This window comes from Arachis ipaensis, chromosome B05 (genome assembly GCF_000816755.2).
Source record: "Arachis ipaensis cultivar K30076 chromosome B05, Araip1.1, whole genome shotgun sequence".
In the NCBI taxonomy this organism is placed as follows: domain Eukaryota; kingdom Viridiplantae; phylum Streptophyta; class Magnoliopsida; order Fabales; family Fabaceae; genus Arachis; species Arachis ipaensis.
This window is the reverse complement of record NC_029789.2, coordinates 48,112,084-48,136,976: the sequence shown is the minus strand read 5'-3', so window position 1 is coordinate 48,136,976 and position 24,893 is coordinate 48,112,084.

The following is a 24,893-nucleotide window of genomic DNA, read 5'->3' as shown; positions in this document are numbered from 1 at the left end:
ATCTCACTTTATCCATTGAGGTTCAGAATGATTGGCATCTATAGGAACTTAGAATTTAGATAGTGTTATTGATTCTCCTAGTTCAGTATGTTGATTCTTGAACATAGTTACTTAATGAGTCTTGGCCGTGGCTCTAGGCACTTTGTTTTCCAGTATTACCACCGGATACATAAATGCCACAGACACATAACTGGGTGAACCTTTTCAGATTGTGACTCAGCTTTGCTAAAGTCCCCAATTAGAGGTGTCCAGGGTTCTTAAGTACACTTTGTTTTTGCTTTGAACCTCGACTTTAACCGCCCAGTCTCAAGTTTTCACTTGACACCTTCACGCCACAAGCACATGGTTAGGGACAGCTTGGTTTAGCTGCTTAGGCCAGGATTTTATTCCTTTAGGCCCTCCTATCCACTGATGCTCAAAGCCTTGGATCCTTTTTATTACTCTTGCCTTTTGGTTTTAAGGGCTATTGGCTTTTTTTTCTTGCCTTTTGGTTTAAAGAGCTTTTGGCTTTTTCTGCTTGCTTTTTCTTTTTCTTTTTTTCGCTATTTTTCTCTTTTTCTTTTTTTTTTTCTGCAAGCTTTTGTATTCACTGCTTTTTCTTGCTTCAAGAATTATTTTTATGATTTTTCAGATTATCAGATAACATTTCTCCTTTTCATCATTCTTTCAAGAGCCAACATATTTAACATTCATAAACATCAACTTCAAAAGACATATGCACTGTTCAAGCATTCATTCAGAAAACAAAAAGTATTGTCACCACATCAAAATAATTAAACTAGTTTCAAGGATGAATTCGAAACCATGTACTTCTTGTTCTTTTGTAATTAAAACATTTTTCATTCAAGAGAGGTGATGGATTCATATTCATAACTTTAAGGCATAGACACTTAGACACTAATGATCATGTAGTAAAGGCACAAACATAAATAACACATAAGGCTTAAAAAACGAAAACCATAAAATAAATAGACAAGGAGATTAAGGAATGAGTCCACCTTAGTGAGGGTGGCGTCTTCCTCTTCTTGAAGAACCAATGGTGCTCTTGAGCTCCTCTATGTCTCTTCCTTGTCTTTCCTTCTTCTCCCTCATAGCTCTTTGATCTTCTCTAATTTCATGGAGGATGATGGAGTGCTCTTGGTGCTCCACCCTTAATTGTCCCATGTTGGAACTTAATTCTCCTAGGGAAGTGTTGATTTGTCCCCAATAATTCTGTGGAGAAAAGTGCATCCCCTGAGGCATCTCAGGGATTTCATGGTGAGGAATTTCCTCATGATCATGTTGAAGTCCATGATCTCTTATTTGCTTCATCCTTTTCTTAGTGATTGGCTTATCCTCTTCAATGAGGATATCTCCCTCAATGTCAATTCCAGCCGAATTGCAGAGGTGGCAAATGAGGTGAGGAAAGGCTAACCTTGCCCAAGTGGAGGACTTGTCAGCCACCTTGTAGAGTTCTTGAGGTATAATCTCATGAACTTCCACCTCTTCTCCAATCATGATACTATGGATCATGATGGCCCGGTCTATAGTAACTTCAGACCAGTTACTAGTAGGAATGATTGAGCATTGAATGAACTCTAGCCATCCCCTAGCCACTGGTTTGAGGTCATGCCTTCTTAATTGAACCGGCTTGCCTCTTGAGTCAATTTTCCATTGAGCTCCTTCCTCACATATGTCTATGAGGACTTGGTCCAACCTTTGATCAAAGTTGACCCTTCTTGTGTAGGGGCGTGCATTTTCTTCCATCATTGGCAAGTTGAACGCTAGCCTTACATTTTCCGGATTGAAATCTAAGTATTTTTCCCAAACCATGGTAAGCCAATGCTTTGGATTTGGGTTCACACTTTGATCATGGTTTCTAGTGATCCGTGCGTTTGCATAGAACTCTTGAACCATTAGGATCCCGACTTGTTGAATGGGGTTGGTGAGAACTTCCCAGCCTCTTCTTTGGATCTCAAGTCGGATCTCTGGATACTCATTATTCTTGAGCTTGAAAGGAACCTCAGGGATCACTTTCTTCTTGGCCACAACTTCATAGAAGTGGTCTTGATGGACCTTTGAGATGAATCTCTCCATCTTCCATGACTCAGAGGTGGAAGCAATTGCCTTCCCTTTCCTCTTTCTAGAGGTTTCTCTGGCCTTAGGTGCCATAAATGGTTATGGAAAAATAAAAAGCAATGCTTTTACCACACCAAACATAAAATGTTTGCTCGTCCCCGAGCAAAAGAAGAAAGAAGTGAGTAGAAGAAGAAGAAAATGGAGGAGAGGGAGAGAGAGTAGGTTTCAGCCAAGTGGAAGAAGAGAGGGTAGTGTTATGTGAAATAGAAGAATGAATGAGGGGTTTAGGGTTCGGCTATTTAGGATTGGGTTTGGGAGGGAAAATATTTTGAATTTGAAGGTAGGTGGGGTTTATGGGGAAGAGAAGATGGATGTGGGTGGTGAAGAGGTGATGGGAAAGAGGGATTGAGTTGATTGGTGAGGGGTATTTGGGGAAGAGAGTTATGAAAAGGTGTGAAGAGGAGAGAAGAAGTAGGTGGGGATCCTGTGGGGTCTACAGATCCTGAGGAGATCCTGTGGGGTCCACAGATCCAGTGGGGCCAAGGACTTAACATCCCTGCCTTAATTAGGCGTGTAAAACGCCCTTATACAGATCTTGAGGAGATCCTGTGGGGCCCACAGATCAAGTGGGGCCAAGGACTTAACATCCCTGCCTCAATTAGGCGTGTAAAACGCCCTTATTGTGGAATTCTGGTGTTTAACGCCACTTCCATGCTTGTTTCTGGCATTAAACGCCAGCTCCATGCTTGATTCTGGCATTAAACGCCCAAATGGAGCTTGTTTCTGGCGTTTAACGCCAGCTTTTCTCTGGGTGCAATCCTGGCGTTTAAACGCCAGACTGCTGCTTATTTCTGGCGTTTAACGCCAGTTTCATGCTCTGTTCTGGCGTTAAACGCCAGCCAGATGCTCCTTACTGGCGTTTAAACGCCAGTAAGCTCTTCCTCCAGGGTGTGCTGTTTTCAATGCTGCTTTTCATTGTTTTTGATTTTTCAGTAGTTTTTGTGACTCCATATGATCATCAACCTAATAAAATACGAAATAATAAAGAGAAAATAAAATAAAATTGATTAAATAACATTGAGTTGCCTCCCAACAAGCGCTTCTTTAATGTCAATAGCTTGACAGTGAGCTCTCATGGAGCCTCACAGATAATCAGAGCAAGGTTAGAACCTCCCAACACCAAACTTAGAGTTTGAATGTGGGGGTTCAACACCAAACTTAGAGTTTGGTTGTGGCCTCCCAACACCAAACTTAGAGGTTGACTGTGGGGGCTTTGGTTGACTCTGCAGTAAGAGAAGCTTTTCATGCTTCCTCTCCATGGTTACAAAAGGAGATCCTTGAGTTTTAAACACAAGGTAGTCCTCATTCAGTTGAAGGACCAACTCTCCTCTGTCCACATCAATCACAGCTCTTGCTGTGGCTAGGAAGGGTCTTCCAAGGATGATGGATTCATCCTCATCCTTCCTAGTGTCTAGGATTATGAAATCAGCAGGGATGTAAAGGCCTTGAACCTTTACTAGCACGTCCTCTACTAGTCCATAAGCCTATTTCATGGATTTGTCTGCCATCTCTAATGAGAATTTGGCAGCCTGTACCTCAAAGATTTCCAGTTTGTCCATTACAGAGAGTGGCATGAGGTTTATTCCTGACCCCAGGTCACAAAGAGCTTTTTCAAAGGTCATGGTGCCTATGTTACAGGGAATTAGGAATTTACCAGGATCCTGTTTCTTCTGAGGCAATCTCAGTTGATTCAGATCACTCAGTTCATTGGTGAGCACGGGGGTTCATCTTCCCAAGTCTCATTACCAAATAATTTGGCATTCAGCTTCATGATCGCACCAAGGTATTTGGCAACTTGCTCTTCAGTGACATCTTCATTCTCTTCAAAAGAATACTCATCAGAGCTCATGAATGGCATAAGGAGGTTCAATGGAATCTCTATGGTCTCTAGATGAGTCTCAGATTCCTTTGGTTCCTCAGACGGAAACTCCTTATTGATCACAGGACGTCCCATGAGGTCTTCCTTACTGGGATTCACGTCCTCTCCCTCCCTTGTAGGTTCGGCCATGGTGATTAAATCAATGGCTTTGCACTCTCTCTTTGGATTTTCTTCTGTATTGTTTGGGAGAGTACTAGGAGGAATTTCAGTGACCCTTTTACTCAACTGGCCCACTTGTGCCTTCAAATTTCTAATGGAGGACCTTGTTTCATTCATGAAACTCAAAGTGGCCTTAGATAGATCAGAGACTATATTTGCTAAGCTAGATGGGTTCTGCTCAGAATTCTCTGTCTGTTGCTGAGTGGATGGTGGAAAAGGTTTACTATTGCTAAACCTGTTTCTTCCACCATTATTAAAGCCTTGTTGAGGCTTTTGTTGATCCTTCCATGAGAAATTTGGATGATTTCTCCATGAGGGATTATAGGTGTTTCCATAGGGTTCACCCATGTAATTCACCTCTACTATTGCAGGGTTCTCAGGATCATAAGCTTCTTCTTCAGAAGATGCCTCTTTAGTACTGTTGGATGATTCCTTCAATCCATTCAGACTTTGAGAGATCATATTGACTTGCTGAGTCAATATTTTTTTCTGAGCCAATATGGCATTCAGAGCATCAATTTCAAGAACTCCTTTCCTCATAGGCATCCCATTATTCACAGGATTCCCTTCAGAAGTGTACATGAACTGGTTATTTGCAACCATGTCAATGAGTTCTTGAGCTTCTGCAGGTGTTTTCTTTTGGTGAATGGATCCACCTGCAGAATGGTCCAGTAACATCTTTGATAGCTCAGACAGACCATCATAGAATATATCCAGGATGGTCCATTCTGAAAGCATGTCAGAAAGATACTTTTTGGTCAGCTTCTTATATCTCTCCCAAGCTTCATAGAGGGATTCACCTTCCTTCTGTCTGAAGGTTTGGACATCCACTCTAAGCTTACTAAGCTTTTGAGGAGGAAAGAACTTGGCTAAGAAAGCCTTGACCAGCTTATCCCAAGAGTTCAGGCTATCTTTAGGTTGAGAGTCATGTAAATTGGAATTAGGTGCAGTGAAGTCACCAAGCATCTTCTTTGCATTGTTATTATTTTCGGCCATGTCTCCTTCTTTTTCGAAAATTTCTGTCAGATTTTCTCTAGAGAGTTGTGCTTTAGCTTCCCTTAGCTTCCTCTTTAGAGTCCTTTCAGGTTCAGGATCAGCCTCAACAAGAATGTTCTTATCCTTGTTCCTGCTCATATGAAAAAGAAGAGAACACAAAAGAAAATATAGAATCCTCTATGTCACAGTATAAAGATTCCTTATGCAAGTATAAGAAGAGAAGAATATAAGAAGGAGAAGAGGAAAATTCGAACACAGAGAGGGAGATGGGGTTCGGATTTTGGGTGGAAGAGAAGTGTTAGTAGATGAATAAATAAATAGAAGGAGATGAGGAAGAGAATAATTCGAAAATTAAATAAATTAAAATAAAAATATTTTTGTTTTTAATTTAAAATTAAGGTTAGAATTCGAAAATTTAAAACAATTAGTTAATCAAAAAGGAATTTTGAAAAAGAGGAAGGTGATTTTCGAAAATTAGAGAGAGAATTAGTTATGTAGTTTTGAAAAAGATATGATTGAAATAGTAAACTTTTAAAATCAAACAAAAAGTTAAGTGATTAATTGAAAAAGATTTGAAAATCAAATTTTGAAAAGATAGGAAGTTAGAAAAGAAGTTAGAAAAGATTTTGAAATTAAATTTTGAAAAAGATGTGATTGAAATTTATTTTGAAAAAGATTTGAAAAAGAATTTTAAAAAGATTTGATTTTGAAAGTTAAAGTTGATTACTTGACTAACAAGAAACAAAAAGATTTGATTTTAAAATTTAAAGATTGAACCTTTCTTATTAGGCAAGTAACAAACTTAATATTTTTGAATCAGTCACATTAATTGTTAGCATTGAATTCGAAAATATGGACTAAAAAATAAGAAAAAAATTTTGAAAATTAATTTGAAATTTTTGAAAATATGAAAGAAAAATGAAAAAGGTTTGATTTTTGAAAAAGATTTGAAAAAGATAAGATTTTTAAATTGAAAATTTGATTTGACTCATAAGGAACAACTAGATTTTAAAAATTTTTGAAAAAGTCAAGTCAAATATTCGAGTTTTATGAGAAGAAAAGGGAAAGATATTTTTTTTTATTTTTGAATTTTTAATGAAGAAAGAGAAAAACAACCAAAAGACTCACAACATGAAAATTATGAATCAAAACACATGATGCATGCAAGAACACTATGAATGTCAAGATGAACACCAAGAACACTTTGAAGATCATGATGAACATCAAGAACTTATTTTTGAAAAATATTTAAGAAAAGAAAAACATGCAAGACACCAAACTTAGAAATTTTCAAACTTTAGACACTAACAAATTAAAAATGCATATGAAAAACTAGAAAAGACATAAAACAAGAAATTTTAAAGATCAAACAAGAAGACTTGTCAAGAACAACTTGAAGATCATGAAGAACACATGCATGAGTTTTCGAAAAATGCACAAATTTTAAAAACATGCAATTGACACCAGACTTAAAATTTGACTCAAGACTCAAACAAGAAACACAAAAATTATTTTTGATTTTATGATTTTATAATTTTTTTTTGGATTTTCGCAAATTATTTTGGGAAAAACGAAAAAGAAAATTTTTTGTATTTTTCGAAAATAAGAAATAAAAAGCTTAAAAATAAAATAAAATTACCTAATCTGAGCAACAAGATGAACCGTCAATTGTCCAAACTCGAACAATCCCCGGCAACGGCGCCAAAAACTTGGTGCGCAGAAATCGTGACGGTTCCATTCCTTGGTAACGGCGCTGAAAACTTTATACGCACGTTCATATTCTTAATTCTTTGTCACAACTTCGCACAACTGACCAGCAAGTGCACTGGGTCGTCCAAGTAATAAACCTTACGTGAGTAAGGGTCGATCCTACGGAGATTGTCGGCTTGAAGCAAGCTATGGTCACCTTGTAAATCTCAGTCAGGCGGATTCAAATGTATTAAGAGATTATAGTGTACTAAAAGATAATTAAAATAGGATAGAGATACTTATGTAATTCATTGGTGAGAGTTTCAGATAAGAGTATAGAGATGCTTTCGTTCCTCTGAACCTCTGCTTTCTTGCTGTCTTCATCCAACCATTCCTACTCCTTTTCATGGCAAGCTTTATGTAGGGCATCACCGTTGTCAATGGATACATCCCATCCTCTCTGTGAAAATGGTCCAATGCGCTGTCACTGCATGGCTAATCATCTATCGGTTCTCGATCATACTGGAATAGGATTTACTATCCTTTTGCATCTGTCACTACGCCCAGCACTCGCGAGTTTGAAGCTCGTCATAGCCATCCCTTCCCGGATCCTACTCGGAATACCACAGACAAGGTTTAGACTTTCTGAATCTCAGGAATGGCCGTCCATGGGTTCTAACTTATACCACGAAGATTCTAATATCTCAGACTCGGTCCTCTGTATTAGATATCTAAGAGATATTCATTCTAGCTTGTTTGCATGTAGAACGGAAGTGTTTGTCAGGCACGCGTTCGTAAGTGAGAATGATGATGAGTATCACATAATCATCACATTCATCATGTTCTTGGGTGCGAATGAACATCTTAGAATAGGAATAAGCTTGAATTGAATAGAAAAACAATAGTACTTTGCATTAATTCATGAGAAACAGCAGAGCTCCACACCTTAATCTATGGTGTGTAGAAACTCTACCGTTGAAAATACATAAGTGATAATGGAGTTCATTGGTCTCGACCCCAGAGCGGAACCGGAGTAACCAAGACTAAAATGATCCGAAGATATAAAAACAATAGTAAAAAGTTCTATTTATACTAAACTAGTTACTAGAGTTTACAGAAATGAGTAAATGATGCAGAAATCCACTTCTGGGCCCACTTGGTGTGTGCTTAGGCTGAGCATGAAGCTTTCATGTGTAGACGCTTCTCTTGGAGTTGAACGCCAGTTTGTAACCTGTTTCTGGCGTTTAACTCCAGAATGCACCATGGAACTGGCGTTGAACGCCAGTTTGCGTCATCTAAACTCGAGCATAGTATGAACTATTATATATTGTTGGAAAGCCCTAGATGTCTACTTTCCAACGCAATTGAGAGCGCACCATTTGGAGTTCTGTAGCTCCAAAAAATCCACTTTAAGTGCAGGGAGGTCAGAATCCAACAACATCTGTAGTCCTTCTTCAACCTCTGAATCTGATTTTTGCTCAAGTCCCTCAATTTCAGCCAGAAAATACCTGAAATCACAGAAAAACACACAGACTCATAGTAAAGTCCAGAAATGTGAATTTTAATTAAAAACTAATAAAAATATACTAAAAACTAACTAAATCATACTGAAAACTATGTAATAATAATGCCAAAAAGCGTATAAATTATCCGCTCATCACGTATCCTCCCGAAGGCCCGATAACTCAAGGAAAGAACCGGTGGAAACAAAACCCTATACTGCGACTATCACCGAGGTTACGGACATAGGACACAAGACTGTTTCGACTGAAAAGACGCTCTTGAACAAGCAATAAGAGACAGCAAACTCCCCGAGTTCGCCAAAATTATCAGGGAGCCAAAGTGTGCAAAAAGATACAGATCACTAGAGAGAGAAGGACGCAGCCCAAGGACGCAAAGACAAGCCCCCAAGGAAATCCCAGAGAGAGATACGACCATAATCGTAAATGTCATCACAGGCAAAGATACCCCGGGTAAATCAAAATCAGCACTCAAGAAGGATCTCAAGGTCTTGGCAGTTAGAAATCAAACCCCAACCGCCACCACAGGTAAGGCGATAACATTCTCCCCCGAGGACTGCCAACTCGGCACCTCGGTGGAAGACGCTCCCTTCGTCATCTCGGCGAAGATCGGAACCGGGCTAGTCAAAAGAATACTAGTACATACAGGAGCAGACTCTAACATCCTTTTCAGAGGAGCCTTCGACAAACTCGGACTCCGCAACAACAATCTACAGACACACCACAACGGAGTCACAGGACTCGGAGACAACTTCCTCAACCCAGACGGTTCCAACGTCCTTCCCCTCACCATAGGGACAGGAAACCAAAGGAAGACAATCCTATCCGAGTTCGTGGTCCTCAAAGACTCCACTGCCTACAACATCATCCTCGGAAGAAAAATAATCAACGACCTCTCTGCCGTCATCTTCACCAAATACCTTCTCAAGAAGTTCACAGCAGAAGACGGCTCCATCGGAACCATCCACGAAGATTGGGAAATCGCAGTAGAATGCGACAACGCCAACCTAGCCTTGCGAAAAAGATCCCGCGACACGGCCAACATATTCTTAGCCGACCTGGATGCCCGACAAGACGGACAATCCAGGCCGGAACCAGAAGGAGACATGGAAAAACTGCAAATAGGGCAAGCCAAAGAAGAGTACACTTTCATCAATAGGAACCTCCCTATGATTTTAAAGAAGATCTCTCACGCCTCCTAAGGCAGAGCAGAGACTTTTTTGCATTCACACCCGCCGATATGCCAAGAATAGACCCCAATCTAATGTCTCACTGACTAGCCGTGGATCCCAAAGCTAAACCTGTGGCACAGAGGAGACGAAAAATATCCCCCGACCGAGCAGCCGAGGTCAACAAACAGGTTAAACCCCTCCTCAAAGCGGGCTTTATTAGGGAACTGCCCTTTACGACCTGGCTGGCTAACGTCATGCTAGTCAAAAAAGAAAACAGGAAATGGCAGATGTGTGTCAACTACACGGACCTCAGTAAAGCCTGTCCAAAAGACGCCTCCCCCCTACCAAGCATCGACGGACTGGTAGACGCTGCATTCGGCCACCAATATCTCAGCTTCATGGACGCGTATTCGTGGTTCAACCAGATACTAATGCACCGACCTGATGAAGAGAAAACGACCTTCATCACTCCCGACGGGACGTACTGCTACACAGTCATGCCCTTCGGCCTTAAAAGCACCGGAGCCACTTACCAAAGGCTCGTCAACAAAATTTTCCAAGGCCTATCCAGGAACAAGTTGGAAGTTTACATAGACGACATGCTCGTGAAGACCGAATCCGGCGAACAGCTCATTGGTGACCTCAAGCTCGTAATGGATACTCTGAGGAGGCACCGAATGCGCCTTAACCCGACAAAATGTGCATTCGGGATGGAAGCGGGAAAATTCTTGGGGTTCATAATCACACAACGCGGGGTAGAAGCAAACCCCAAGAAGTGTACAGCCATACTTAAAATGGCAAGTCCAAAAAACCTCAAAGACATCTAGAAATTGACCACCTAGAAGGCGATCCCCTTCTTCAAACTTATGAAGAAAGGAACCCCCTTCAAATGGGATACAGAATGCGAAAAGGCATTCCAACACTTCAAAGAAGTACTGGCAGAACCCCCCGTTCTAGCCAAACCCCAAACAGGGGAGGTCCTCTATCTATACATGTCCATAACGGAAGGAGCACTAGCCGTGACACTAGTCCGAGAAGACGAAAACAAGGCCCAGCGACCTATCTACCTCGTAAGCAAAGTCTTCCAAGACACGGAATCACGCTACTCTCACCTCGAGAAGCTCACCATCACACTCCTCACAGCTTCCCGACGCCTCCATCAATACTTCCAGGCACATCCCATTACAGTTCGAACTGACCAAGCGGTCAGACAAGTACTGCAGAAGACCGACCTAGCAGGACAAATGCTAGCATGGTCTATCGAACTATCCCAATTCCAGATAACATTCGAACCCCAGACCGCGATCAAAGTACAGGCCTTGGCAAATTTCATCGCTAAGATGACACCAGGAAACGCCACTACCGATACCTGGAAGCTACACGTGGACGGCTCATCCAACATCACCTCCGGCAGAGCCGGAGTGATACTCGAAAGCCAAAACAGAGTCATAATCGAACAATCAGTTCAGTACGAGTTCCCCGTCTCCAACAACCAGGCAAAATACGAGGATCTCTTGGCCAGCTTAACCCTAGCCAAAGAGGTCGGGGCAAAAGTTTTGGAGATTTGCAGCGACTCACAGGTAGTCAGCTCCCAAGTCAACGGAGACTACCAAACACGAGACCCCCTACTCCAACAATACCTCACCAAGGTAAATAAGCTAAAAGAAGAATTCGATCAAGTAACCATACAACACATCCCCAGGGAACAAAATGCAAGAGCAGACTACTCTCAAAACTGGCCAGCACCAAGCCAGGACAGGGTAACCAGTCGTTAATTCAGGAAGTCGTCCGAACGCCGTCCGTATCAACCACGACCGACATTGTTCTACCGATCTACGACCCGGAATCATGGACCTCCTCTATCCTACAATACCTCCTCGACGGAGTACTACCCGAAGATCCCAAAAAAGCAAATCGGGTAAAACGGGAAGTCGCCAACTACATCATCGTTTTAGGACAATTATATAAACGAGGATTCTCGCAGCCCCTACTCAAGTGCGTCAAACCCAGGGACACGGAGTCCATACTCCGTGAAATCCATGAAGGCTGCTGTGGCCATCACATCGGGGGCAAAATCCTAGCCCAGAAGGTCGTCCGGGCTGGATACTTCTGGCCCTCGGTTATCAAGGACTCTATGCAGCTGGTAAAAAACTGCAGCAAATGCCAGGCACACGCCGACTTCCACCAGGCCGTCCCACACCAGCTCAATGTCATAACAATAGAACAGCCATTCGGAACATGGGGCGTCGACCTTGTCGGCCCTTTTTCCACGGCACCCAAACAACTCCGGTATCTCATCGTTGCCGTAGACTACTACACCAAATGGATCGAGGCCGAGCCCTTAGCCTCCATTACGGCAACCCAATGTCGAAAGTTTTTCTTGAGACACATAATAACCCGGTTCGGGATCCCCGAGATCGTAATCTCGGACAACGGAACCCAATTCACCAACAAAAAATTTCGAGAATTCTTGGAAGGGCTTCACATATCCCATCGTTTCAGCTCAGTAGAACACCCCCAGACGAACGGATAGGTGGAGTCCGCAAACAAGATAATAATTAAGGACTCAAGAAACGACTCGACGGGGCTAAAGGACTATGGGCCGACGAACTCGAATCAGTCCTCTGGTCATACCGAACCACACCCCAGACCTCCACGGGGGAAACCCCGTTCCGCCTGACATACGACATAGAAGATGTCGTCCCAGTAGAGATCGGAGAGCCAAGCACCCGGAGAATAGTCGGAAGTAATGACAAAGAGGCGGAATGGGACCTCACAGAGGGAGTAGCATAGCCCACATGCGAGAGTTAGCCTTAAAGCAAAGAATCGGCTTAAGGTATAACCGCAGCATAATCCGGTGGGAGTTTGCACCCGATGACCTCGTCCTACGACGAAACGATATCGGCGCCCCCACCCCCGAGAAGGGAAGCTCACCCCCAACTGGGAAGGCCTATACAGAATCAAGGCAGTAGTAGGAAAGGGAGCATACAAGCTCGAAAGACTCAACGGCGCCGAGATCCCGAGGACCTGGAACGCTGCCAACTTACAATGATATTACGTGTAGGCTAATCCCCTACCCAAGTTCCTCTGTTATTTATTCTTCTACTTATTCTTTTGCTTTTCTTCTTTTACTTATTATTTTTCACAAGTGTTATTTTTGGGTACTCTTTCCTCCCACGTCGGAGGGTTTTAACGAGGCCCAACTTAATAAAATTTCCTTAATACACCTACCCCGCTTCTCCCTACACTTTCATAATGGCAAAAGAACGCACGGCCAACATCGAGGACCGATCACCGTCGAGGCCTAAAAATGGATATCCACCCACGACTAAACGGCCTACCAACATCGAATGGCTAAACAAAAGCCAATACAAATGGCTAACGAACTAGAACGGCTACCAAAAGCCAAGACAAACGACTTGCAAAATAAAAGGACCGACCAACCCGAAATGCAACCATCCGCAAATATCCAAAAGCCAACACGGCTCAATAAAAATAAAACGGCCCGACCGGCCCAAGTCATCCAAAAAAGTCAACAATCCAGCAACACAACACGGCCACGTGGCCAACCAAATCTCAAAAAATTTACAAGTCACAAAATCAGCAGAACAAAGAAAAAACCTACTTAAAGATCAATAATACGACCATCCTGAACGCCCCATGACGGACACGTCGGCACCTGGAGTGAGCACCTGAGCCTGAGCCCTCATCGTCTCCTCGGCCGCCGTCACCGCCTCCTTCACATCCGCAAGAAGCTCCATCTTCTCCTTCTTCAGCACTTCCACCTCAGCCTTTGACCCTGCAACCTCAGCTTTCATGGAATTCATTTCAGCAAGGAGCACCGCAGCCTGAGATTCAGCGTCAGAAGCCCTCCTCCATTCCTCACCTAGTTAAGACAAAAGCGAAGTCTCGACCTCAGAAAGCCGAAGGATCTCAGCCCCGGCCTCCTCAGATGACTTCACGGCCTTCTCCTTAGCCACCACCACAGCCTCAAGCTGCTCCCTCAGTTTGGCCACCTCGGCCTGTGAATGGCGCAGCTTCTGGTCCAAAAGGCAAACCTGGGCCATCACGGGCTCAACCTTCCGAACAATAACCGCAGATTGGAGGAGGGAGCGATAAACAGACTTGGCCTGGAAGGCCCCGTCACAGTCATAAAACCCCTCAGTACCGGGCATCAGATGCTGGTCAATGAAAGACAAAGCATCACCATCACGGAAGGCCCAGCACCCTCCTCTTCCAAGTTCTCACTACTAATCTCCTCGGGCCTCTCCCGCTTTTGAGAAGCCTCGGCTGCTGAGACCACGATTACCTTCTCCTCGGACGAGTTCACAGGACCCAGAGAAAACCGAGCTTCAACCCTCGCCCCAGTCGAGATCACCTCTTGCGAAATAACCCGGGAGTCCACAGCTGGTTGAGACAATGGGGTGGAAGGAGAAGCCGATGACGCATCCTCCCGATCCATTGCAGCCTTGAGTCTCGCCAGCGAGGTCAAACCACCGGCCATCTCAACTGAAAAAGGGAAAGGAAAAATATAAGTCCCAAACTCGGCAATATGCCAAAAAAAAAAACAACACACACCAATATATGACCGGCAGGCCACAGGGTCCCCCACAACGTCTTGAGGATTCAACGGTTGTTCCCCAAACAAATGCCAGAAGACCTTGGCAATATCCTTATCTTCCGGAGTCAAGCCATCGTAGGTAACTTTTGTCAACATCGACGGCCCGGCACCAAAATTCCAATAAGTCGAAAACTGACGTTCACCTTCCATCGTCAACCAGAAAAGATGATGCCCTTGAACAGGGCGTACCTTAAAAATACTCCCTTTTAAATCTGTGAAAGGAGTCCTCAAACAACCCGAATATACACCGATGAGGCTGAGCCCTGAACAACATATATACTTTTTTATGACCCTCCTTAGTCGGAAGCGTGCATAAGAAAAGAAAAAGAAAAATAGGAACGGAGACGGGAAGCTCGAGGTATTCGCACACGAGCTCAAAAGTAAGAACTGCCGCCCAACTATTCAGATGAAGCTGAGACGGCGCCATGGAACACCGACTCAGCAGCGTCTGAACGAAGGGCAAAAAGGGAAGCCGCATGCCAAGCCAAGTGAACATCGATTCATAGACCCACATCCAATCCAGAACGGTCGGTGAATCGAGGTTCAGGTAGCAAACCCTCTTATCAGCGTCGGGGAGGGCAAGCTTGTATTGCCACTCGGCATCGCTGACCCTAAAAACCGCCCCGTGCTCACGGAGCCTCTGAAGATCTGCCTCCGTCATTCACGACGGGACCCCCATACATCACTGGTCACTGATGCGTGAGCATCTTTCTAATTTTTTCCTAGTGAATTTGAATTTAATTTGTTGAATTTAATCAAGAATTAATTATCTTTTAGCCACTATAGATGCTACTTTGAGTCGTGTGCAATTCTGTTTATTTTAGGTAGCATTTTGTTGGATTTGATGGAGCTTCCGTAGAAAAAGAGAAGAAGGCTATATAGGGCAGGAATGGCTTAGAGGATGGAGAGGAAGCTTTGCACAAATGGAAGGAGCATAAGAATTGAAGGAGATGACCAGCGAGGAGCGATGCGTGCGCGTACCTGACGCGTACGCGTGACACGCGAAGAAGACTATCGACGCGTACGCGTGACATGCGCTACGTGCAGAAAACGCAGAAAACGCTGATTATTTAATTAATTCTGATTTAAAATTTATTTTGATTTTAAAATAAGAAAAGACATTATTTTAGTTTGAGAAAATAGATTTTAAATTAATTAGGATTAGATATAAAAGAGAAAAGAAACTTCTCTTCTAGGGATTGGAACATTATTCCACTTTTCAATCCACCTCAGCCCAATTTACATTTTATCAGAATCCTTATTTTCTCTCTGAACCATGAGCAACTAAACCTCCACTGTTAAGGTTAGGAGCTCTGTCTATTGTATGGATTGATTCTATTGTTTTTCTATTTTAATTCATGTACTGATTTATAATTTAAAAATTGTTTTTGTTCTTTATCTTATGAATTTTGGTGGAACGGAAGTATGACCCTCTTTCTAATTGAGTTCTTGTATAACTTGGAAAAGCTCTTTACTTGAACAACAGCTTGAAAACAATTTCTCCTAAATTCTAATTATCTGGACTTAATGGGATACGTGACATATAATCCTCTTATATTTGGATAATTAGGATTTTTGGGGCATAATAACTAGAATTAAACTTCACCCCCTAATTGGAATGAATTGACCAAGGAATTGGCGGTTGATGAAAGTTGGAGGAGACTAGAAAGGTCTAAGAAATTAGGGTCTAGTCACATATAGTTTGCCATGAATTAAATCTTGCATGATTAAAACAAATTAATAAGAAAAGTAAATCCAGAAAATAGATAACTCTGAAGCCTTAACTGCCTTCTCCATATTGTTTTTCCAACTTATTTACTTGCCTGTCTTCTGATATTCTGAATTTACTGTTTAATGCTTTTGAACTCTCAAACACTATTTTCTGCTTGTCTAACTAAGTAAATTAATCAACCATTATTGTTTAGTCCCTCAATCCTCATGGGATCGACCCTCACTCACTTGAGGTATTACTTGGTACGACCCGGTGCACTTGCTGGTTAGTTTGTGGTTATAATTTTTGCACCAAGTTTTTGGCGCCGTTGCCGGGGATTGATAGTGATTAACAACTATTAGTTGTTTGATTGCTTAGATTAGGCATTTTAGTTTTAATATTTATTTAAATTTTTCTTTAGTATTTTCGAAAAAATAAATAAATAAATAAATAGCACTAATATTTTTCCTTAATTTCTGAAATTAAGTTTGGTGTCCTCTAGTTATTGTAATTTCAATTTTTCCTGTTTATTTTTCTTGTTAATTTCGAATTTTTCTGTCCCAATTTTGCCTACAAATTTCAAAATCTATTTAATTATTCTATTTAGTATTTTTATTTTAATTGTTTACACAGGTTACCTCACTAGGAATTCTCTGCACTCTGACGTAGAAAGTTCCGTCTTTTCTTGTCTTTTGTCTATTTATGTGTAGGAACAGAGACAAGGAACCTTTCTTAGACGTTGATCCTGAACCTGAAAGGACTTTCAGGCGGCGTTTGCAACAAGCAAGACTTTGCAAGGCTACAGAATCCACTATAGATCCTAATAATGCTGTTAAAGTCAATGTGGCAAATCCGAATGAGAATGAGCAACAAAGGAGAGTGCTTGGCTCTTACTCTGCTCCTACTACAGATCTTTATGGAAAAAGCATTGTGGTGCCTCCTATAGCTGCGAAAAACTTTGAGTTGAAGCCACAATTGGTCACCCTGGTGCAACAAAACTGCCAGTATCATGGTCTTCCCCACGAAGACCCAAATCAATTTATTTCTAATTTTCTGCAGATTTGTAATATTATGAAGACAAATGGAGTAAACCCAGAGGTATATAAACTCATGCTCTTCCTGTTTGCTCTGAGGGATGGAGCAAAGCTATGGCTAGATTCCCAACCCAAGGAGAGTTTGGATACTTGGGACAAGGTTGTTACTGAGCTTCTTACTAAATTTTTCCCACCAAAGAAGCTGACTAAGCTTAGGGTAGAGGTTCAGACCTTCAGGCAGAAGGATGGTGAAACTCTATATGAAGCTTGGGAGAGGTACAAGCTACTGACTATGCAATGTCCTCCGAACATATTCTCCAAATGGACCCAACTAGATATCTTTTATGAAGGTTTGGGTGAAATGTCCAAGATGTGCTTAGATAATTCTGCAGGTGGTTCATTGCACAAGAAGAAGACATCGGAGGAGACTATTGAGCTTATTGAATTGGTTGCTAGCAACCAATATTTATACTCATCTAACAGGAATCCTGTGAACTCTGAGGGTCCTCAGAAGAAGGGTGTTATGGAAATAGAAGCTCTTAATGCTATTCTTGCTCAGAACAAGCTTATGTCTCAGCAAATAAATCTACTTACTCAGCAGATGGGTGGAATGCAAGTCTCAGCTATCAACACCTAAATCCACCTCAAGAGATCTCTTATGACATGACAGGTAATTTTGTGCAAAATGATAATTATGATTATGCTCAATCCCCTTCTGAACAGGTCAATTACATGGCAAGTGGTCCTAGAAATCCCAACAATGATCCATATTCTAAGACATACAATCAGGGGTGGAGAAGTCACCTAAATTTTGGGTGGAGGGACCAACCTCAGAGACCTCAGAATTTCAACAATAATTCTCAGGGCGGCTTCCAATAGAACAATCACAATAACTGCCAATTTCAGTCTCAGCAACAACAACCACCTCAGCAGGCAAACTCTAAATCCCAAGAAGATTCTAATTGGGAGATGATGAGAAGTTTTATGCAGGAAATCAGAGCCTCCATTAGAAACTTAGAGGTGCAAATGGGCCAACTGAGCAAGCAAATACCTGAGAGGTCTGCAAGTACATTTCCAGGTGATACAGTGGTGAACCCAAGAGAAGATTGCAAGGTTATTCAATTGAGAAGTGGTAAAACAGCTGACTCTGAGACAAAGGCCAATGAAGAATTAGTTGAAAATGAAGCTCTAGAGGAGAAGAAGGAAGAAGTGAAGCACACCCCACCAAAGCATGCAGACAACCCATTCCCTGACTCTCTTGACACTTATCCTACATTGCCAAAGGCTCCTGAATACAAGCCAAAAATGCCATATCCTCAGAGGCTTCAGAAGGCTTCCAAAGAAAAGCGATTCTCTAAATTTTTAGATGTCTTCAAGAAACTATAGATCAACATTCCTTTTGCAGAGGCTCTTGAGCAAATGCCTCTCTATGCAAAATTTATGAAAGAATTGTTGACCCACAAGAGGAATTGGAAGGAACAAGAAACCGTGGCGTTAACTAAGGAATGTAGTGCCATTATCCAACACAACCTTCCTGAGAAGATGTCAGATCCAGGAAGCTTTGTAATTCCTTACACCATTGGAGATGTCACCATTCAGATGGCTTTATGTGATCTTAGAGCTAGCATCAATCTCATGCCACTTTCAGTGATGAAAAAGCTTCAAATTGAAGAGGTAAAATCTACTCATATTTCTCTTCAACTTGCTGATCTTTCTATTAAATTACCTGTGGGTGTTGTTGAGGATTTACTTGTAAAAGTAGGACCATTTATTTTTTCTGTTGATTTTGTTATATTAGACATGGAAGAGGAGGTAAAATCCTCTGTTATACTTGGTAGACTCTTTTTAGCTACAGGTAGAGCTCTGATTGATGTACAAAATCGTGAATTAACCCTGAGGGTCAATGAAGAATAGGTGGTCCTCAATGTTTTTTAAGCTCTCAAGCACCCTAATGATTCTGAAGGGTGTATGAAAATAGATGTCATTGAACCACTTGTTCAAGAGGTACTAAAAGCGGAGGTACTTAATGACATTCTGGATCCTATTTCTGAGTATGAATTAGTGGATTCACCACCCCAGAAGGCTATGGTTCACACGCCTAAAGTAGAGGAGGAAGCCCCCATGCTTGAGCTCAAACCTTTACCTACTTCTCTGAAATATGTGTTCTTGGATGAAAATGATTCATATCCAGTGATTATTAGCTCTTCCCTGAAGCCTAAAGAAGAAGAAGCACTTATTTCAGTGCTCAGGAGCCATAAAACAGCTCTTGGGTGGACCATTAGTGACTTGAAGGGAATTAGTCCAACCAAGTGTATGCACAAGATCCTCCTTGAAGATGATGCTAAACCAGTTGTGCAACCACAAAGGAGACTCAATCCAACTATGAAAGAGGTGGTCCAAAACATGGTAATGAAATTATGGGAAGTAGGTATTATTTACCCTATTTTTGACAGTCCTTGGGTAAGTCCTGTGCAGGTAGTTCCCAAGAAAGGAGGGATGACAGTGATCAAGAATGAAGAGAATGAGCTTATTCCTATAAGAACAGTTACAGGTTGGAGAATGTGTATAGATTATAGGAGGCTTAACACTGCTACAAGGAAGGATCACTTCCCCCTGCCTTTCATTGATCAGATGCTTAAGAAGTTAGCTGGTCATGCTTTTTACTGTTTTCTAGATGGATATTCTGGATATAATCAAATTACAGTGGACCCTCAAGACCAAGAGAAGACAGCATTCACATGCCCCTTTGGAGTATTAGCCTGCAGGAAAACGCCTTTTGGACTTTGTAATGCTCCAGCAACTTTTCAGAGGTATATGCTTTCAATTTTTCTGATATGGTTGAAAAGTTTATTGAGGTATTTATGGATGACTGATGAGCGGATAATTTATACGCTTTTTGGCATTGTTTTTAGTATGTTTTTAGTAGAATCTAGTTACTTTTAGGGATGTTTTCATTAGTTTTTATGTTAAATTCTCATTTCTGGACTTTACTATGAGTTTGTGTGTTTTTCTGTGATTTCAGGTATTTTCTGGCTGAAATTGAGGGACTTGAGCAAAAATCAGATTCAGAGATTGAAGAAGGACTGCTGATGCTGTTGGATTCTGACCTCCCTGCACTCAAAATGGATTTTTTGGAGTTACCGAACTCCAAATGGCGCACTTCCAATTGCGTTGGAAAGTAGAGATCCAGGGCTTTCCAGCAATATATAATAGTCCATACTTTGCCCAAGTTTAGAGGACGCAAACTGGCATTCAACGCCAGCTCTCTGCCCAATTCTGGCGTCCAGCGCCAGAAACAAGCTGCAAAGTGGAGTTCAACGCCCAAAGATGAAGACAGCAGGAAAGCAGAGGTTCAGAGGAATGAATGCATCTCCATACGCTTATCTGAAATTCTCACCAATGATTTACATAAGTGTTTCTATCCTTATTTTACTATTAAAATTCGAAAACCCCATTACTATTTTATATCCGCCGGACTGAGATTTACAAGGTGACCATAGCTTGCTTCATACCAACAATCTCCGTGGGATCGACCCTTACTCACGTAAGGTTTATTACTTGGACGACCCGGTGCACTTGCTGGTTAGTTATGCGAAGTTGTGAAGATATGTTTAGACCATGGTTCTGTGCATCCGTTTTTGGTGCCATCGCCAGGGAATTAATTTCGAACAATAATTCACAACCTGAGTAACAATTTCGCATACCAAGTTTTTGGCGCCGTTGCCGGAGATTGTTCGAGTTTGGACAACTAACGGTTCATCTTGTTGCTCAGATTGGGTAACTTTCTTTTCATTTTCTTTTCAAAAAATTTCTCCTTTGTTTTCAAAAAAAATTTTAAAATAAAAATGTTTTCAAAAATATATTTTTCTTCAAAATTTTTAAGAATGAATTCTAGAGTTTCATGAAGCATGTTGAAGCCTGGCTGGCTGTAAAGCCATGTCTAATTCTTCTGGATAGGGCATGTCAGGCATGTCATGTCTGAGTTACATACTAAAGCTTGGCTGGCTATTATCTTATCTTCTCCAAAATCTTTTTCAAAAATCAAATCTTTTTTCAATTTTTTTAGTTATTTTCGAAAATTTCAAAACTATTTTTCAAAAATCTTTTTCTTAATTTTACATCATATTTTCGAAAATAACATCATTAATTAATGTTTTGATTCAAAAATTTCAAGTTTGTTACTTACTTGTTAAGAAAGATTCAAACTTTAAGTTCTAGAATCATATCTTGTGATTTCTTGTGAATCAAGTCATTAATTGAGATTTTAAAAATCAAATCTTTTTCAAAACTAACTTCAATCATATCTTTTCAAAAATATCTTCTTATCTTATCTTTTTCAAAAATTGATTTTCAAAATTTGTTTCAACTAACTAACTAACTTTTGGTTTGTTTCCTATCTTTTTCAAAACCACCTAACTAACTCTCTCTCTCATTTTTCAAAAATATCTTCCCTCTTTTTCAAAAAAAATTCTTTTTAATTAACTAATTATTTTAATTTTTATTTTAATTTTCGAAAAAAAAATCACTAACCATTTTTCAAAAACAATTTTCAAAAATTCCCTCTCTCTCCTTTCTTCTCCTTTTCTTCCACTCACCTAAAGGGAACCTCTATACTTGGGTAAAAAGGATCCCTATTATTATTATTTTTCTGTGCCCTCTTCTTTGTCATATGAGCAGGAGCAAGGACAAGAACATCCTTGTTGAAGCAGATCCAGAACATGACAGGACTCTGAAGAGGAAACTAAGAGAAGCTAAATTACAACTATCCAGCAAGCACCTGTCAGAAATTTTCGAACAGGAAGAGGAGATGGCAGCCGAAAATAATGATAATGCAAGGAGGATGCTTGGTGACTTTACTACACCTAATTCCAATTTACATGGAAGAAGCATCTCCATTCCTGCCATTGGAGCAAACAATTTTGAGCTGAAACCTCAATTAGTTTCTCTGATGCAGCAGAACTGCAAGTTTCATGGACTTCCATCTGAAGATCCTTTTTAGTTCTTAACTGAATTCTTGCAGATATGTGATACTGTTAAGGCTAATGGAGTAGATCCTGAAGTCTACAGGCTCATGCTTTTCCCTTTTGCTGTAAGAGACAGAGCTAGAGTATGGTTGGACTCTCAACCCAAAGACAGCCTGAACTCTTGGGATAAGCTGGTCACGGCTTTCTTAGCCAAGTTCTTTCCTCCTCAAAAGATGAGCAAGCTTAGAGCTGATGCTCAAACCTTCAGACAGAAAGAAGGTGAATCCCTCTATGAAGCTTGGGAAAGATACAAGCAGCTGACCAAAAAGTGTCCTTCTGACATTCTTTTAGAATGGACCATCCTGGATATATTCTATGATGGTTTATCTGAGCTATCAAAGATGTCATTGGATACTTCTGCAGGTGGATCCATTCACCTAAAGAAAACGCCTGCAGAAGCTCAAGAACTCATTGACATGGTTGCTAATAACCAGTTCATGTACACTTCTGAGAGGAATCCTGTGAGTAATGGGACGCCTATGAAGAAGGGAGTTCTTGAAATTGATACTCTGAATGCCATACTGTCTTAGAATAAAATATTGACTCAGCAAGTCAATATGATTTCTCAGAGTCTGACTGGAATGCAAGCTGCATCCAGCAGTACTCAAGAGGCTTCTTATGAAGAAGAAGCTTATGATCCTGAGAACCCTGCAATAGCAGAGGTAAATTACATGGGTGAACCATATGGAAACACCTATAATCCATCATGGAGAAATCATCCAAATCTCTCATGGAAGGATCAAAGGCCTCAACAAGGCTTTAGTAATGGTGGAAGAAACAGGTTTAGCAATAGCAAGCCTTTTCCATCATCCACTCAGCAACAGACAGAGAACTCTGAACAAAGTACCTCTAATTTAGCAAACTTAGTCTCTGATCTATCCAAGGCCACTGCAAGTTTCATGAATGAAACAAGGTCTTCCATTAGACATTTGGAAGCACAAGTGGGCCAGCTGAGTAAAAGGATCACTGAAATCCCTCCTAGTACTCTCCCAAGCAATACAGAAGAGAATCCAAAAGGAGAGTACAAGGCCATTGAATTAATTACCATGGCCGAACCCACAAGAGAGGAGAAGAACGTGAATCCCAAGGAGGAAGACCTCCTGGGACGTCCAGTGATCAATAAGGAGCTTCCCTCTGAGGAACCTAAGGAATCTGAGACTCATCTAGAGACCATAGAGATTCCATTGAACCTCCTTATGCCATTCATGAGCTCTGATGAGTATTCCTCTTCTGAAGAGAATGAGGATGTTACTGAAGAGCAAGCTGCCAGGTTCCGTGGTGCAATCACGAAGCTAAATGCCAAATTAATTGGTATTAAAACTTGGGAAGATGAACCTCCCTTGTTCACTAATGAACTAAGTGATCTAGATCAACTGACATTGCCTTAGAAGAGACAGGATCCTGGAAAGTTCATAATACCTTGTACCATAGGCACCATGATCTTTAAAGCTCTATGTGACCTTGGTTCAGGAATAAACCTCATGCCCCACTCTGTAATAGAGAAACTGGAAATCTATGGGGTGCAAGCTGCTAAAATCTCATTAGAGATGGCAGACAATTCAAGAAAACAGGCCTATGGACAAGTAGAGGACGTGTTAGTAAAGGTTGAAGGCCTTTACATCCCTGCTGATTTCATAGTCCTGGATACTGGAAAGGAAGAGGATGAATCCATCATTCTAGGAAGACCTTTCCTAGCCACAGCAAGAGCTGTGATTGATGTGGACAGAGGAGAATTGATCCTTCAATTAAATAAGGACAACCTTGTGTTTACAACTCAAGGATCTCTCTCTGCATCCATAGAGAGGAAGCAGAAAAAGCTTCTTGTCAACCAAAGCCCCCACAGTCAAACTCTAAGTTTGGTGTTGGGAGGCCACAACCAAACTCTAAGTTTGGTGTCAAACCCCCATATCCAAACTCTAAGTTTGGTGTTGGGAGGTCTCAACAAAGCTCTGCACATCTGTGAGGCTCCATGAGGGCCCACTGTCAAGCTATTGACATTAAAGAAGTGCTTGTTGGGAGGCAACCCAATGTTTATTTATCTAATTTTACTTTTTTTTTTCATGTTTTCTTAGGTTCATGATCATGTGGAGTCAAAAAATAAACGAAAAATTTAGAAACAGAATCAAAAACAGCGGAAGAAAAATCACACCCTAGAGGAAGCACCTGTCTGGCGTTCAACGCCAGAACAGAGCATGGTTCTGGTGCTGAACGCCCAAAATGGGCAGTGTCTGGGCGCTGAACGCCCAAAATTGGTAGCATCTGGGCGCTGAACGCCAGAACTGCACCCTGGAGAAGAGCTGGCGCTGAACGCCCAGAACAAGCATGGTTCTGGCGTTCAACGCCAGAAATGGGCAACAAATGGGCGTTGAACGCCCAAAATGGGCACCAACCTGGCGCTGAATGCCCAGAGTTATGTGCAAGGGCATTTTACATGCCTAATTTGGTGCAAGGTTGTAAATCCTTGAACACCTCAAGATCTGTGGACCCCACAAGATCATCTCAGGATCTGTGAACCCCACAGGATCCCCACCTACCTCTACTCACTCTCTTCTCTCTTCTCAATCATCCTCTATTCCCAATAAACACTCTTCCCCAAAATCCTTCACCTATCACCTCCATCTCTCTTCCCTATCAACCCTTCACCACTCACATCCACCCACTCTTCCCCATAAACCTACCCAATAAACTCCACCTACCTTCAAAATTCAAATCAAATTCCCACCCAAACCCACCCATATGGCTGAACCTTAACCCCCCCTCCCTTCCCTATATAAAGCCTTCCATTCTCCCTTATTTTCATACAAACACAACCCTCTCTTCTCTTCTTAGCCGAAACACACCTCTATCTCCTCCATATCTTCTTCTTCTTCATCTATTCTTTCTTCTCTTGCTCGAGGGCGAGCAATATTCTAAGTTTGGTGTGGTAAAAGCATAAGCTTTTTGTTTTTCCATTACCATTAATGGTACCTA